Here is a 16,364-nt window from a genome sequence, read left to right as displayed (position 1 = left end):
ATTCATCTTGGTCATTTTAGGTCTCATAGGCTCAGGGCATTAAGAGTTTGCTGTTTGAAATGGACTTTTTCCCTCCTACCCTTAGAAGTGTTGGTTTATAGAAAGTGAGGTTTTCGGGGGAGGCGGGCTGGGGGGCAGCGGGGAGCAGGCTGAGTATGGCCAACCTTCTTTTCTCTGTTCCCCTCCAGCATCAGCTCGGCCTCTTCGCTTGACCGGACCTTGCCTCTAGGCTAAGTGGGTAACATGAGCGGCAACAACTTGAATGCAAATGATGAGTTTGATGAGCAGTTGCGAATGCAAGAGTTGTACGGAGACACCAAGGACGACAACACCGAGAAAGATCCTGGTAGAGAAACCGATTCTTTCGGGCAGCAGCCGACTGACACCCCATACGAGTGGGACCTCGACAAGAAGGCTTGGTTCCCCAAGATCACTGAAGATTTCATTGCTACTTATCAGGCCAATTACAGCTTTTCTAACGATGGTGCATCTAGTTTTACTGCAAGTGTCCAAGATGTCAGTGCTAGGACTGCAAAAGAACCTCCGCAAAGACAATCTCCTGAACCCAGTGACCTGAAAAAGAAGGGAGAAAAGAGAAAGGCTGAATCAGGATGGTTTTGTGTTGAAGAAGACAGAAATACAAATGTTTATGTGTCTGGTTTGCCTCCAGACTTTACAGTGGATGAATTTATACAGCTCATGTCGAAGTTTGGCATTATTATGAGAGATCCTCAAACAGAAGAATTTAAGGTCAAACTTTACAAAGATAATCAAGGAAATCTTAAAGGAGATGGACTTTGCTGTTATTTGAAGAGAGAATCTGTGGATCTGGCATTAAAACTTTTGGATGAAGATGAAATTAGAGGCTACAAATTACACGTGGAGGTGGCAAAATTTCAGTTGAAGGGAGAATATGATGCCTCAAAGAAGAAGAAGAAGTGCAAAGACTACAAGAAAAAGCTGTCTGTGCAACAAAAGCAGTTGGACTGGAGACCTGAGGGACGAGCTGGCCCGTTCCGAATGCGCCATGAGCGAGTTGTCATCCTCAAATACATGTTTCATCCAGTGGATTTTGAGGATGATCCACTGGTGTTGAATGAAATCAGAGAAGACCTTCGAGTAGAGTGCTCAAAGTTTGGACAAATTAGGAAGCTCCTTCTCTTTGATAGACACCCCGATGGTGTGGCCTCTGTGTCCTTTAGGGATCCAGAGGAAGCTGATTATTGTATCCAAACCCTCAATGGAAGGTGGTTTGGTGGGCATCAAATCACTGCCCAAGCATGGGATGGAACTACGGATTATCAGGTGGAGGAGACCACAAGAGAAAGGGAGGAGAGGCTGAGAGGATGGGAGGCTTTCCTCAACGCTCCTGAGGCCAACAGAGGCCTGCAGCATTCAGATTCCATCCATGCTCCAGAAAGGGCAGGGCCTTCTAGAGTTAGGCATTTTTCTGAGCACCCTGGCACATCTCAAACAAATGTTCAAGCAGCTGCAACTGAAATGGCATTTGAAGAACCTATAGATGAAAAGACGTTTGAAAAAATGGAAGATGGGGGAGAAGTTGAAGAAGTTGCTTCTGAAAAAGATGCTAAAGAAAGTGACCCTGAGAAAGAAGCTGAAGGTCCCCAAGAAGAATCTGAAGAGAGCTGCCTTGAAAGAGAATCTAAGGAAGGCTGTCACAAAAGAGAGAGTGAAGAAGACTTCCCCAAGAGAGAATCTGGAGAAGGCAGCCCTGAGAAAGAGCGTGAAGAGGGTAATCCTAACAAAGAGTCAAAAGAGACTGTCCGTGAAAGAGAATCCAAAAGGAAGAAACTCAAAACGGACCCTGACAAGAATGGCCATGAGAAGGAGTCTGAAGAAGGCCCCGGCAAGGAGTCTGAGGGGGAGGCCAGCCCCCAAAAGGTGGCTTCTGAAGATGATGACTCAGAACAAAAGTCTGAAGACTGCTCGGAAAAGCAGTTGGAAGATGGCTCTGAAAAAGAGTTAGAAGAAAATGGCCTTGAGAAAGGCTTTGAGGAAGATGCCTCCGACAAGGAATTTAATGAAAACATTACGGAAAATGAGTTAGAAGAAAATGAGTCTGAAAAATCAGAATTCGAAGATGACAGCTCTGAAAAAGTGTTTGATGAAGAAAGCTCTGAGAAAGAGTTTGAAGAAGAGTCAGATGAAAAGGAAGGAGAGGAAGATGCATGTGAAAAGCTATTTGATGATGAGTCAGATGAGAAGGAGGATGAAGAAGGTGCAGAAGAAAAGGAACTTGAAGATGCTGATGAAAAGGACAAAGAAGATGATGCAGATGAAGAGCTATTTGAAGATTCGGACAGAAAAGATGAAGATGGAGATGTAAAGGAAGATGAAGGCATAGATGAAAAGGTATTTGAAGATGATGATTCCAACAAGAAGTTGTTTGATGACGATTCCAGCGACAAATTGTTTGAAGATTCTGACGAGAGAGGGACTGTGGGTGGTTTAGGGAATGTTAAAGAGGAAGGGCCCTTGTCCACAGGCAGCAGCTTTGTTCTCAGTAGTGAGGATGATGATGATGACAACACTATTTAATCCCTTAAGCTTGCTTTTTACGGAGATTCCTTCTCCATTTTGCCTCTGCTGCAGGGTAATTACTCATGGTGTTACATGAATGTGTGCATAGAGGTAGGATGCCATCTGATTAATGCAGTGAAGTGTTCATGGTTACCTGTACCTAATGGTTTTAAATATGTGTTCATTGGCTGTTCAGTTCAAATTCCATAGCATAATGCAAGTTACGTTGCTCCTCGTCCTTTGTCAGATTTGTTAAGTGCATGCAAAATAATGTTGTTTAAAGTATTCTGATTGAAGTTTGTGACATTCAGAAATAAAGAATGTTGTTGATATGCAGAAATGGAAAATTGTACTTGAGTTAAATTGCATTTTTAATTCTTGCTCTTGCTTTTTTCATACTAATGTTTGGTGTTTTTTAAGGACTTGAAAAATCCCTGTAGGTGTCTCCTTGCTTCCACTTTATGATGTTACCACTGATATCCCCATTTTCCCTCTCTAAACCAGAACATGTTACTAAAACTTATGAGGTAAAGAACTCTTTGGAGTTTTTCTCTCCACAGTCCTCACAAGTTACTTTTTTCTACCCTCTTCCCATGAAAAGTGACTCTTAAATGTGCAAAGGTGAACTTCCCACAGTCCACCGCTTCCATTATTGAAAAAATGGAGGAGATTAGAATTCTACCATTTACTGTTTGGACACCTCTAGAAGCTGATTCAAGTTAGAAGACCTTTCCCCAGAAAAATCTGTGTGTATACTACACAACCTTTTGTATCCAGTTTGGGGCAGTTCATGTACATCTCCTGGAGTTTAAGAACTTTTGTCACGAATATTTCAGATTTTTGTTTTTGGTTTTGTTCTAGAATTGTGGTGCCTAGTACTATGGAAATTGTGTAGTTCCAATAAAAAATGTGGCTCTTTTCTTGATTGCGCTTTCCAAATTCAGTATTGATGAATTGGCTTCTGATGTTGCACTTAAGAAGTTATTCTCATAAATTAGAATTAAAATAAACTGCATTGGTGCATTTTCATTAAAAAAAAAAAAAAAGAAAGTGGGGTTTTTGGATCATGTCACCAAACTAGGATTCTGAGTGTTGTGAATACCCCCCCGGGAGGGGTGAAAAGCTTGGGCCAATTTGGGATTGTTTGAAGTGAGGTGGACAGTGCAGCATTTCCTGGTACAGAGACCAGAGGTATCACTTTAAGCTGAAGGAAATTGTGACAACCCAAGTACCCTGGAGAATGGGGTGAAAGGCTGGATGATTCTATTTGAAGTTTTTGTTGTTGTTTTGTGGCTAAGTTATGTCCAACTCTTTGCAACTCCATGGACTGTAGCCTGCCAGGCTCTTCTGTCCATGGGATTCTCCAGGTAAGAATATTGGAGTGGGATGCCATTTCCTTCTCCAGGGGATCTTCTTGACCCAGAGATTGAACCTGCGTCTGCAGCATCTCCTGCATTGCAGGCAGATATTTTTTTACCTCTGAGCCACCAGGGAGTTCAGTTCAGTTCAGTCGCTCAGTCGTGTCCAACTCTTTGCGACCCCATGAATTGCAGCACGCCAGGCCTCCCTGTCCATCACAAACTCCTGGAGTTTACTCATACTCATGCCCATCATGTTGGTGATGCCATCCAGCCATCTCCTCCTCTGTTGTCCCCTTCTCCTCCTGCCCCCAATCCCTCCCAGCATCAGGGTCTTTTCCAGTGAGTCAACTCTTGGCATGAGGGGGCCAAAGTATTGGAGTTTCAGCTTCAGCATCAGTCCTTCCAGTGAACACCCAGGACTGATTTCCTTCAGGATGGACTGGTTGGATCTCCTTGCAGTTCAAGGGACTCTCAGGAGTCTTCTCCAGCACCACAGTTCAAAGACATCAATTTTTTGGCGCTCAGCTTTCTTCACAGTCCAACTCTCACATCCATACATGACCACTGGAAAAACCATAGCCTTGACCAGTCGGACCTTTGCTGGCAAAGTAATGTCTCTGCTTTTTAATATGCTATCTAGGTTGGTCATAACTTGCCTTGCAAGGAGTAAGTGTCTTTTAATTTCATGGCTGCAGTCACCATCTGTAGCGATTTTGGAGCCAAGAAAAATAAAGTCTGACATTGTTTCCACTGTCTCCCCATCTATTTCCCATGAGGTGATGGGACCAGATGCCATAATCTTAGTTTTCTGAATGTTGAGCTTTAAGCCAACTTTTTCACTCTCCTCTTTCACTTTCATCAAGGGGCTTTTTAGTTCCTCTTCACTCTCTTGCCATAAGGGTGGTGTCATCTGCATATCTGAGGTTATTGATATTTCCTCCGGCAGTCTTGATTCCAGCTTGTGCTTCTTCCAGCCCAGCGTTTCTCATGATGTCCTCTGCATGTAAGTTAAATAAGCAGTATGACAATACACAGCCTTGATGTACTCCTTTTCGTATTTGGAACCTGTCTGTTCCGTGTCCCCAGGGGAGCCCTGGTTTAATTTGAAGTATCTGGATACAATGCAGGTTCTTTCCTTTCTGTGTCAATGTGAGTTTAGGTTGGAATCCAGGAAGTGTCCCATTTGGGGGAATGCAAGTAGTTTGGAAGTAATGTGTCAGTCTGGGGACAAAGAGCAGGAGGCTTAGAACTCTCAATTAAATGGTGGGGATGGAGCTTGTTTTCTTTTTAATTGTGGGGAAATATATATATATATATATATATATATATAATGTAAAATTTGCCATGTTTAAAGCATACAAGCATAATTCAGCACCATTAATCATATACATAATGTTGTGAAACTATTACTATTTCCAAAACTTTTCATCATTCCAAATAGAAACTCTGTAATCATTAAGCAATGATTCTCTATTCTCTCCTCCCTCTAGCCCTTAATAACCTCTAATCTAATTTATGTTTCTATGAAAAGTAATGAAAGTGTTAGTTGCTGAGTCATGTCTGACTCTTTGCGACCCCATGGACTATAGCCCGCCAGGCTCCTCTGTCTATGGGATTTTTCAGGCAAGAATACTGGAGTGGGTTTCCATGCCCTCCCCCAGGGGATCTTTACCCAGCAATCGAACAAGGTCTCCTGCATTGTACGTGGATTCTTTACTGTCTGAACCTCCAGGGTTAGGGTTAGAGTTATTGTTTGCCTAACCAATATTTCATATAAGTGGGATCATAAAATACTTCTCCTATTTGTCCTTTTTTGTGTCTGAGTTATTTCAAATAGCATAGTGTTTTCAGTGTTCATCCATGTTGCAACATGTGTCAGAGTCTGTTTTTTTAGGATGAAATTATATATATATATATATATATATATGATATATATACACACACAATATGCCGTGTGCTGTTCTTAGTCATCAGTCACATCCGACTCTCTGAAACCCTCGGACTGTTGACCACAGGATACATATTACATTATATAGCAGTTCAGTTGAGTCGCTCAGTTCTGTCTGACTCTTTGTGATCCCTTGGACTGTAGCACATCAGGTCTCCCTGTCCATCAGCAACTCTTGGAGCTTATTCAAACTCATGTCCATTGAGTCGGTGATGCCATCCAACCATCTCATCCTCTGTCATCCGCTTCTCCTCCCGCCTTTATTTATTTATTTCCCGCCCGCCCCCCCCCCCGCCCCCCCGCGCCGCCTTTAATCTTTCCCAGTATTAGGGGCTTTCCCAGTGAGTCAGCTCTTCACGTCAGGTGGCCAAAGTATTGGAGTTTCAGCTTCACCATCAGTCCTTCCAATAAATATTCAGGGCTGATTTCCTTTAGGATGGATTGGTTGGGTCTTCTTGTAGTCCAAGGGATTCTCAAGAACCTTCTGCAACACCACAGTTCAAAAGCATCAATTCTTCAGTGCTCAGCTTTCTTTATAGTCCAACTCTCACATCCATACATGACTACTGGTACATATATATACACACACACACAATAAACTGAAGTTTGCTGCATTTTGCTTATCCATTCCTCTGTCAGTGGACTGTCAAGCTGCTTCCGCATTTTGGCTACTGTGAATAGTGCTATGTGAACACTGGCTTCCCTGGTGGCTCAGTCAGTAAAGAACCTGCCTGCAGTACAGGAGACCTGGGTTCAAGTCCTGGGTTGGGAAGATCCTCTGGAGAAGGAAATGGCAACCCACTCCAGTCTCCTCACCTGGAGAACACCATGGACAGAGGAGCCTGCAGCCTATAGTCCATGGGATTGCAAGAGTTGGACACGACTGAGTGACTAAACCACCACATGAACACTGGTGTACAGGTGTCTGTGTGGGTCTCTGCTTTCAGTTCTTTGGTGTATGTTCCTAGGAGTGAAATTGGTGGGTCATATGGTCATTCATGTGTGGCTTCTTGAGGAATAGCCAGAGTGTTTTCCTGGAGTTGTTCCTGACACCTGTGAACGTGGTGACAGGGTGCAGAGATGGGGATGAGGTCTGACACTAGGACATGGACCCCAAGAGCACAGCAGATGCCCCAGTGAGTGGTCTGGCTGTGTGTGGCGCTTGCGTTTCTAACACATGCTCAGGCGTGGTGTGTGGGCCTGTGTTGGCTTCACCTGGCTGCTGATTAGACCTGAAGCATCTCAGGGCCTGTCCCGGAAGTGTCTGTTTGTGCTTCTCCACCTTCAGTGTGCATGGACATATTTCCTGGGCATCTTGTAATCGTGTGTGTCCTGAGTGCAGTAGTCTTGAGAGTCTGTAGTTCGAACATACTCTCAAGTGACGTTGGGCCTGCTGATCCCGGAACTATACCTTGAAGAATAAATGAATGTCAATACTATCTTTGTATGGGAATCACCTAGTGAACTTTTCAAATGTCCCAAGGCTCAAACCCAACCACAGAGGTTCTACTGTAATTGGTTTGGGGTGGGCCCTGGCATTATTTCAGTAATGTTACTCGCAAGAGTCTACCATGCACCCAGGGTTGAGAACTCTTCTGGGTTTGGACGTTGTCTTATCTCTTGCACAGGTGTCCTCCTTTCTTCCCAAACGCTCCTGCTTAAAGCTGAATCAGACTCCCAGCTGATTGACCTCTCTAACCCCTGCTTATCATTCCCGTTGCCTCCAGATGGATCCTTCTCAAGCTAGTGCTGAACATACTGCACCCTTGCAAAAACCTTCAGTGACTCCACATTGCCCTCCACAAATAAGCAAGGTCACGCACCTATCCCGTAAGGCTCTTCTTAGCGTAGCTCCAACCTACTTTTCCAGCCATGTTTCCCTCTTTACTGAACCCTGTATCTCAGAAAGACTAAATTAATTTATGTCCTCTGAATAGACCATAGGTTTTCCTGTCTCTTTGATTTTGCTTGGGTTGACTCTCCATCTGGTTAATCTTTTCTGCATATCTGTCAATTAAGGACCATCCCTGTTTTTTACTTCCTCTATGAAAGCCTTTATTGATCTTTGCAACTGATGTAATCATTTTTCCTCTAGCACTTTGTTTCTTATAGCACTTTTCTTTTTAAGTTTATTTTATTGGAGGATAATTGCTTTACAATATTGGGTTGTTTTCTGCCATACATGGACATAAATCAGCCATAGATATACATATGTCCCCTCCGTCTTGAAACTCCCTCCTGCCTCCACCCCACCCATCCCTCTAGGTTGTCACAGAGCACTGGGTTTGATCTCTCTGCGTCATACAACAAATTCCCACTGATTATCTATTTTACATATGGTAATATGTAAATAATATCACTGCTACTCTCTCAATTTATCTCACTCTCTCCTTCCCTTGGCTTCCCTGGTGGCTCAGTGGTAAAGAATCCAGCTGCCAGTGCAGGAGACAAAAAGAAACTCAGGTTCAATCTTTGGGTCAGGAAGATGCCCTGTAAGAGGAAATGGTAACCCACCCCAGTATTCTTGCCTGGAAGATTCCACGGACAGAGGAACAGAGTCGGACGTGACTGCGTGAATGAGCTCGAGCACTCCTTTCCTCACTGTGTCCACAAGTCTGTTCACTGTGTCTGCATCTCTAGTGCTGCCCTGCAAGTAGGTTCATCAGTACCATCTTTCTAGATTCTAGATATATGCTCGAATATACCACATTCGTTTTTCTCTTTCTAATTGTCTTATAGCATTTTCCCCCTTGTATTTCTGGGATTCACATTCTGCTCTTATCCTTCTTATTGGACTGCAAACTCTCTGAGCGCGTGTCTCTTCTATCTTATCTTTGATCCTCTGCTGAGCCTACTCAGTGTCAGGCACATAGTAGGTGTCCATAATGATTTGTTAAATTATATTGAATTGAGTAATTTGTCTTCATGTTGTTAATTCAGTTTTGACCTCTCTGTGGTATACTGACATTTTAATTCCTCTGCCTGACATTTAGTAAATCTTTAGGGATTTTACTTTCAGTGCTTTCCTGGAAGCTCTAAATGTTCTTTATAAACATGAACTATAGCTTCCACAGTGTCTTCAAAAGTTTGCAGTGTTCACCCTGTACCAGTTAGAATTTTGGCTTCCTTGTGTCTTGAGATGGCACAGGATCTTATAGGAAGTCAGAGGAGATGCTCATTTCACTTTCAAAGACTCAGGATGTTCCCCAAACTTTGGAATGCAGTGGTAATGAACCGTGATTCTAGGAAGCCTATCCAGCTCTGACTCCTACTCACTGTTTGGGTGGGAACCTCTTCAGTAGTTAAGTGGTGATGGGACTTGGGACGTAATTCAATGGTGTCCCCAGCAGTAGCTGGCAATCCTATAGAAACGATTATAAGGAATTCCCTCTCATTTGGCACAGTGAGATGTGAACGTTTTCTAACTGGCTAATTAGTGCAGTTATCATTTTTAGCCAAAATGTCAATGTGTAGGACTTAATTAGCCTGCCCTAGCATTCTACAATGCTTCTTAGTCTGTCAGCATTTTCAGACTTTGGAAGAATGCCGGGAACTATTACCTACATACTTGCATAAACTTTTAAGACTTTTAGAAAAATTACTATGACAAACAGGTAAAGTCTCCAGGAATAACATGTTCTAAGTTAGATGGGTGGAAGAGTTGTGATCAAAGAACTATTTAGTCAGTGGGAAGTCTGAAAAAAAAAAAAGCCTTGACATCCATTGTTCCTATTTCTACATTTCATGACTGAGATGGTTCAGATGTTGCAATCTCTGTTTTAGACTCCTTTGGTTTCTAGTAGCAGAACCTGATTCCATCTGGTTAAGCTGCATGGGAATTTATTGCCAGGCTATTGGGAAGTGCGCAGAGTGAAGGAGACTCTGAATAACTCAGTCATGCAATGTAGGAGACCAGAGAAGCTTCTAGGACATAGGTAGTAGGAACTAGGGGGCTGTCTCCTCAGGTTTCTGCTGGGAAAATGACCATGTTGCAAATAGTTTTACAGTAAGTCCCCTACATACGAACCTTCAAGTCTCAAACTTTCAAAGATGTGAACGTGCGTTCCATCAACATCAGACGTGAGTGAAAACGAAGCTTGCCTTGTATCTCCTATTCCTGATGGTCCTTCAGCTCTGCCATCTCCCACCTCCTCTCCCTCCTCCAGTCAGCAACTCGTTTTGCTTCTTCAGTTGAAGCCAGCCCTGTATGCCATCTGTTGTATTGTACTACTGTACTTTTCAAGGCACTGTACTGTAGTACTGTATGATTAAATATGTCTCTATTTTTCATGTTTGTTTTTTATGTTTTACTTGTGTGAAAAGTATTATAAACCCATTATAGTACAGTACTATATGGCCAATTATGTTAGTTAGGTACCTAGTCTAACTTTGTTGGACTTACCAACAAACTGGACTTACAAGCATGGTCTTGGAACAGAACTTGTGTGTATGTAGGGGACTTACTGTAGTTCTTTTGACTTTCCAAGGAAAGAGGTTTGGATTGCCCTATCTTGGGTCATGGAATAGGTCTAATAGCATCTCCGCAAAATTCATGTCCACTCATAACTTCAAAATGTGTGACCTTATTTAGAGTAAGTGTTTTTACAGATGTAATTGGGCTTCCCAGGTGGCACTAGAGGTAAAGAGCCTGCCTGGTGTTGCAGGAGACATAAGAGACGCAGGGTTTGATCTCTGGGTGGGAAAGATCCCCTGGAGAAAGAAATGGCAATCCACCCCAGTATTCTTGACTGGAGAATTCCGTGAACCGAGGAGCCTGGTGGGCTACAGTCCATAGAGTCGCAAAGAGTTGGACATGACTGAAATGACTTAGCACACACATAGAGATGTAATTAAGGAAACGGTGAAAATGTAGTCATACTTGGTTAGAGTGGGCCCTGCATCTGACAGGAGTGTCTTTATGTCAGACAAGAAGGGGACACAGAGACAGAGAAAAGAAGGTGATGGGAGAATGGAGGTAGAGACAGGAGCGATGTGTCTACAAGCTGAGGAACACCAGGATGGGCAATAACCATCTTTAGATGAAAGGGCGACAAGGGATGCTTTCTCCTCAGAGCCGCCAGAGAGAACCAAGCCTGCTGCAGCTGGATTGTAAACTGGGGTCCTCTGTGAGAGAATTCGTTGTTGTTATTTGAGTCAGCAAGTTTTTGGTGATTTGTTTCAGGAAACAAATACAGGTCATATATCCATTTCTGCCCAGGAGAAGTTGACTTCAACTGACATCCTCACTGTAACTGTGTGCAGTGGGTTAGAGGAACTTCCCAAAAGCAGATCCAGTGGTGTCATCAAATAAAAGAACATGGATCAGGGCAGAAACTGCAGGAATGGCCATTGCATATCATACAGTCCTATTTTCCCTGAGGCCTGGGGCATAAGGATGGGAAATGTGCCGTCTAGCACCTGCCTCAAGTGTAACGTAAAACACATCCTCTGAGCTTGCAAAGTTACAGCTGGGAACACTACAGGCCTTTTGGAGGAGGATTAGTGGTATTTTCAGCATTGGGGGTGGGGGGTGGTGGTGCAAAAGATATAGCAGGGAATGTGTAGGACAAAGCTCTCATTTTTATGGTAGGGAAGAGATGCATGATCACATATGATATGGGTCAGGAGGAAAACTGAAATGAATGAAAATTTACTGTTGTATTAACTAAAAGATCATTAATTGGAATCATGATCCCATCTCATTCTTTGACTGGGACATTGTGACAAACGTGGGTTGATACTCAAAAGAATAAATTCTAGCCCATGTGCAGAAAAATCACTATTGGCTGAGTGGACATTTTCGATCTTGTTTGAGTGACTCTCTATTCCATTCCCCTTAAGTTATCAGGTATCTGGTGGCCAAAGAAGTATCTTTGCATTTCTTTCCTTTGCAATTCCAACAACAACATTAAGAGCTAATATTTACTGAGGGTTTCCTATGAGCCAAAAGCCATGCCAAATGTGACATATGCAGCATTTTATTTAATCCTCAAACAGCTCAATATTGTTGATATTGCTAGCGGCTCTGATCTTACAGTGTGGAAATGAAGGTCTAGACAGGTTAAGTAACCTGCCTAAGGTCATGTAACTGGGAATGGTTGATGCTAAGATGCAAACTCCAGAGTCTTGACCTCAGAGACTAAATTCTTTAACTCTTTAGTTGTTATGAATACCCTCACTGTATCTATGTCTAAAGAATTAACTACTTTTTTGGTTGTTGCTATGATCTTTCCTTTAAAAGCCTAGAAGCCATAGTGGCTGTACTAGTTTGCATTCCCACCAACTGTGTAAGAGGGTTCCCTGTTCTCCACACCCTCCCCAGCATTTATTGCTTGTAGACTTTTGGATAGCAGTCATCCTGACTGGTGTGTAATGGTACCTCATTGTGGTTTTGATTTGCATTTCTCTGATAATGAGTGATGTTGAGCATCTTTTCATGTTAGCCATCTGTATGTCTTTGGACAAATGTCTGTTTAGTTCTTTGGCCCACTTTTTGATTGGGTCTTCTATTTTTCTGGAATTGAGTTGCTTGTATATTTTTGAGATTAATTCTTTGTCCGTTGCTTCATTTGCTATTATTTTCTCCCATTCTGAAGGCTATCTTTTCACCTTGCTTATAGTTTCCTTTGTTGTGCAGAAGCTTTTAGTTTTGTTTTTTTATGCTTTTGTTTATTTGTTTATTTATGCTTTTATTTCCAATATTCTGGGAGGTGGATCATAGAGGATCCTGCTGTGATTTATGTCAGAGAGTGTTTTGCCTATGTTTTCTTCTAGGAGTTTTATAGTTTCTGGTCTTACATTTAGATTTTTAATCCATTTTGAGCTTATTTTTGTGTATGGTGTTAGAAAGTGTTCTAGTTTCATACTTTTACAAGTGGTTGACCAGTTTTCCCAGCACCACTTGTTGAAGAGGTTGTCTTTTCTCCATTGTATATTCTTGCCTCCTTTGTTGAAGATAAGGTGTCCATAGGTATGTGGATTTATCTCTGGGCTTTCTGTTCTGTTCCATTGATCTATATTTCTGTCTTTGTGCCAGTACTGCACTGTCTTGATGACTGTGGCTTTGTAGTAGAGCCTGAAGTGAGGCAGGTTGATTCCTCCAGTTCCATTCTTCTTTCTCAAAATTGCTTTGTCTATTCGAGGTTTTTTGTATTTCCATACAAATTGTGAAATTATTTGTTCTAGTTCTGTGAAAAATACCGTTGGTAGCTTGATAGGGAGTGCATTGAATCTATAGATTGCTTTGGGTAGTACACTTATTTTCCCTATATTGATTCTTCTGATCCATGAGCATGGTATATTTCTCCCTCTATTTGTGTCCTCTTTGATTTCTTTCATCAGTGTTTTATACTTTTCTATATATAGGTCTTTTTTTTCTTTTAGGTAGATTTATGTGGAGATTTCTTAAAAAACTGGAAGTAGACCTGCCATATGACCCAGCAATCCCACTGTTGGGCATACACACTGAGGAAACCAGAGTTGAAAGAGACACGCGTACCTCAGTGTTCATCGCAGCACTGTTTATAATAACCAGGACATGAAAGCAACCTAGATGTCCATCAGCAGATGAATGGATAAGAAAACTGTGGTACATATACTCAGTGGAATATTACTCACCCATCAAAAAGAATACATTTGAATCAGTTCTAATGAGGTGGATGAAACTGGAGCCTATTATACAGAGTGAAGTAAGCCAGAAAGAAAAACACCAATACAGTATACTATATGGAATTTAGAAAGACAGTAATGATAACCCTTTATGCGAGACAGCAAGAGAGACACAGATGTATTGACAGTCTTTTGGACTCTATGGGAGAAGGCAAGGACAGGATGATATGGTAGAATGGCATTGAAACATGTAAATTATCATATGTGAAATGAATCACCAGTCCAGGTTCGATGCATGATACAGGGTGCTTGGGGCTGGTGCGCTGGGATGACCCAGAGGAATGGGATGGGGAAGGAGGTGGGAGCAGGGTTCAGGATGGGGAACACATGTACACCCATGGTGGATTCAAGTCAATGTATGGCAAAACCAATACAATGTTGTAAAGTAAAATAAATAATTTTTAAAAATAATAAAATAATAATAAATGCCTAGAAACCTTGCTCATGGGGCATGTTCCTTGAAAACTTTCAAATGTCAGTGGATTGAGCTAGAACTTTTGCACAATGAAGTGTACTATCTGCTAAGCTAATCTCTTTCCTACTGGGAAATATGTACAATAACGAACTGGTTTAGCTAGACTGAAAATCAATCATGAAGGCCACTGATGATGCTAAAGATAATCAAAAGCAGTTAGCATACAAATGAAAGTGATTCCTTATAACTCTATGTGGGGCAAATTTCCTGAATTCCACCAATAAATCAAGGTTGTGGAAGGTCAGTTATAAAGGAAGATAGATTGAACAATTTTCCTGTTAAAAACAAGCTGTATGTAACTATGTATCTATCAGCTAGTTATTCAGATCTAATTTAGGAATGTGCAAGTAAACATGGCCAAATATATTTAAATACACTTGCATTCAAAGTTGCCAAGTACTGCTCTGCATTGACACAACTAAATTATTTCTGGATTCTTTAAAGTCTGTTTTGTGTAACTATGATTAGAAATTGCTTGCTGTAAGGAAAACAGTTTGCAAACATTTTTGTTGCTGTTGTTCAGTTGCTAAGATGTGTCTGACTCTTTGAGACTCCAAGGACTGCTGTACACCAGGCTTCCCTCCCTTCACTGTCTCCCAGAGTTTGCTGAAACTCATGTCTGTTGAGTTGGTGATGCCATCCAACCATTTCATCCTGTGCCACCTCCTTCTCCTCCCAATCTTTCTCAGCAACATATCCCCATTTTTTCCGTTCTCTGAGATTAGTTTTTGTTGTTTGTTAATGGAGGGCTTTTTGAATTCATGGGATCCACTGTTAGAGTGTACCGTTTCAGTGGTGTTAAGAGACTTTCTTGTTGGGATTTTGGAGATAGATGAAGCCAGACAGATAAAGCTGCTTCCTGTGCTTATCTCAAGAAGCTGGCTGAGTGCAGGGCTTTGGTACACTCTATCAGGTGCTGATGTAATTTGTATCAGGACTTTGGGGCTGTAAATCAATAGAGAGGAGGCTTTTCTTAACTGGCCCGGCCCTTTTTCTTTTGATTCACTCCAAACCTCTCCTGGGTTGTTCCAAGAGATCTAACCAAGTGTGCTTACATAGCCTGCATGGGATGGTTCTCTGAGAAGGGCTCAGAGCGTGAGCTCTGGAACCTGACTTGTCTGGATTTCAGTCTTGGCTTTTTCATGCCCTGGTTTGTGAGTTTGAGCAAGTTACTTAGTTTTCTCTGTACCTGAGTTACCTCATCTATAAATGCATACAATAAAGTATCTAGCTTATAGAATTGTTTTGAAGTTTAAATGGGATATTCCATATAGAGCCATTAACATGGATCCTGGCACATAAGAACCTCACAAAAAAAAGTTATCTGCTGTTATTAACCAAAATGAGTCCTAGAGTTAGTGAACATTATTAATGTTACCTGCCTAGCATAATTCTTCCTGCAAATTTATTTTTTGATTTTCCATTGGAGAGTCATAACTAGACCAGGCTTGATCCATGTGGTTTGGGTAGATGACTTGCCCTCTCTCTTATCCTCAAGTCCAAAAGTGGCCTTATGATACAGATTTTTTGAATTGAAGTATAGTTGATTTACAATGTTGTATTAATTAACTGCTGTACAATAAAGTGATTCAGTTATACATATATCAGTTCAGTTCAGTTCATTTGCTCAGTCGTGTCTGATTCTTTGTGACCCCATGAACCACAGCACGCCAGGCCTCCCTGTCCATCACCAACTGCCGGAGTCTACTGACTCATGTCCATTGAGTCAGTGATGCCATCCAACCATCTCATCCTCTGTCGTCCCCTTCTTCTCCTACCCTCAATCTTTCCCAGCATCAGGGTCTTTTCAAATAAGTCAGCTCTTTGCATCAGGTGACCAAAGTATGTATATATATATTCTTTTCCATCATGGTTTATCATAGTATATTGAATCTAGTTCTCTGTGCTGTATAGTAGGATTTATTTTTTATCCATCCTATGTATAAAAGCTTACACTTACTGACCCCGAACTCCCACCCCATCCTTCCCTCACCCCTCCCCCTTGGCCACCACCAGTCTGTTCTCTGTGTCTGCGATTCTGTTTCTGTTTCATAGATAGGTTCACATGTCACATTTTAGAGTCCCTGTATAAGTGATATCATGTGGGATTTGTCTTTCTGACTGACTTCATTTAGTATAATAATCTTTAGCTGCATTCATGTTGCTACACATGGCATTATTTTGTTCTTTTTATGGCTGAGTAGTAGTCCATTGTATTTATGTACTGCAGCTTCTTTACTTGTGATACAGATTTGGCCAGTCAGCTTGTTCCATTCCCTCAGGGCCACAGTGACTGGGTCAAGGATGGGCTTGAGAACCAAGTGGACCAGTGAAACTTTTCTTGGATTTTTGAAGAGTGTTGGGAAAGAGA

General features: G+C 41.9%; 1 pseudogene; it reads left to right on the top strand.

The window, feature by feature from the left end:
• LOC136159108 (17S U2 SnRNP complex component HTATSF1 pseudogene) overlaps positions 1–2,871 on the top strand; it is a 210,718-nt pseudogene extending 207,847 nt beyond the window's left edge.
• The last annotated feature ends 13,493 nt before the right edge of the window (positions 2,872–16,364 follow it).

Source organism: Muntiacus reevesi, chromosome 1, assembly GCF_963930625.1.
Source record: "Muntiacus reevesi chromosome 1, mMunRee1.1, whole genome shotgun sequence".
Lineage (NCBI taxonomy): Eukaryota > Metazoa > Chordata > Mammalia > Artiodactyla > Cervidae > Muntiacus > Muntiacus reevesi.
Note: the sequence above shows the minus strand (reverse complement) of the source record. Positions and strands in the feature narration are given on the sequence as shown.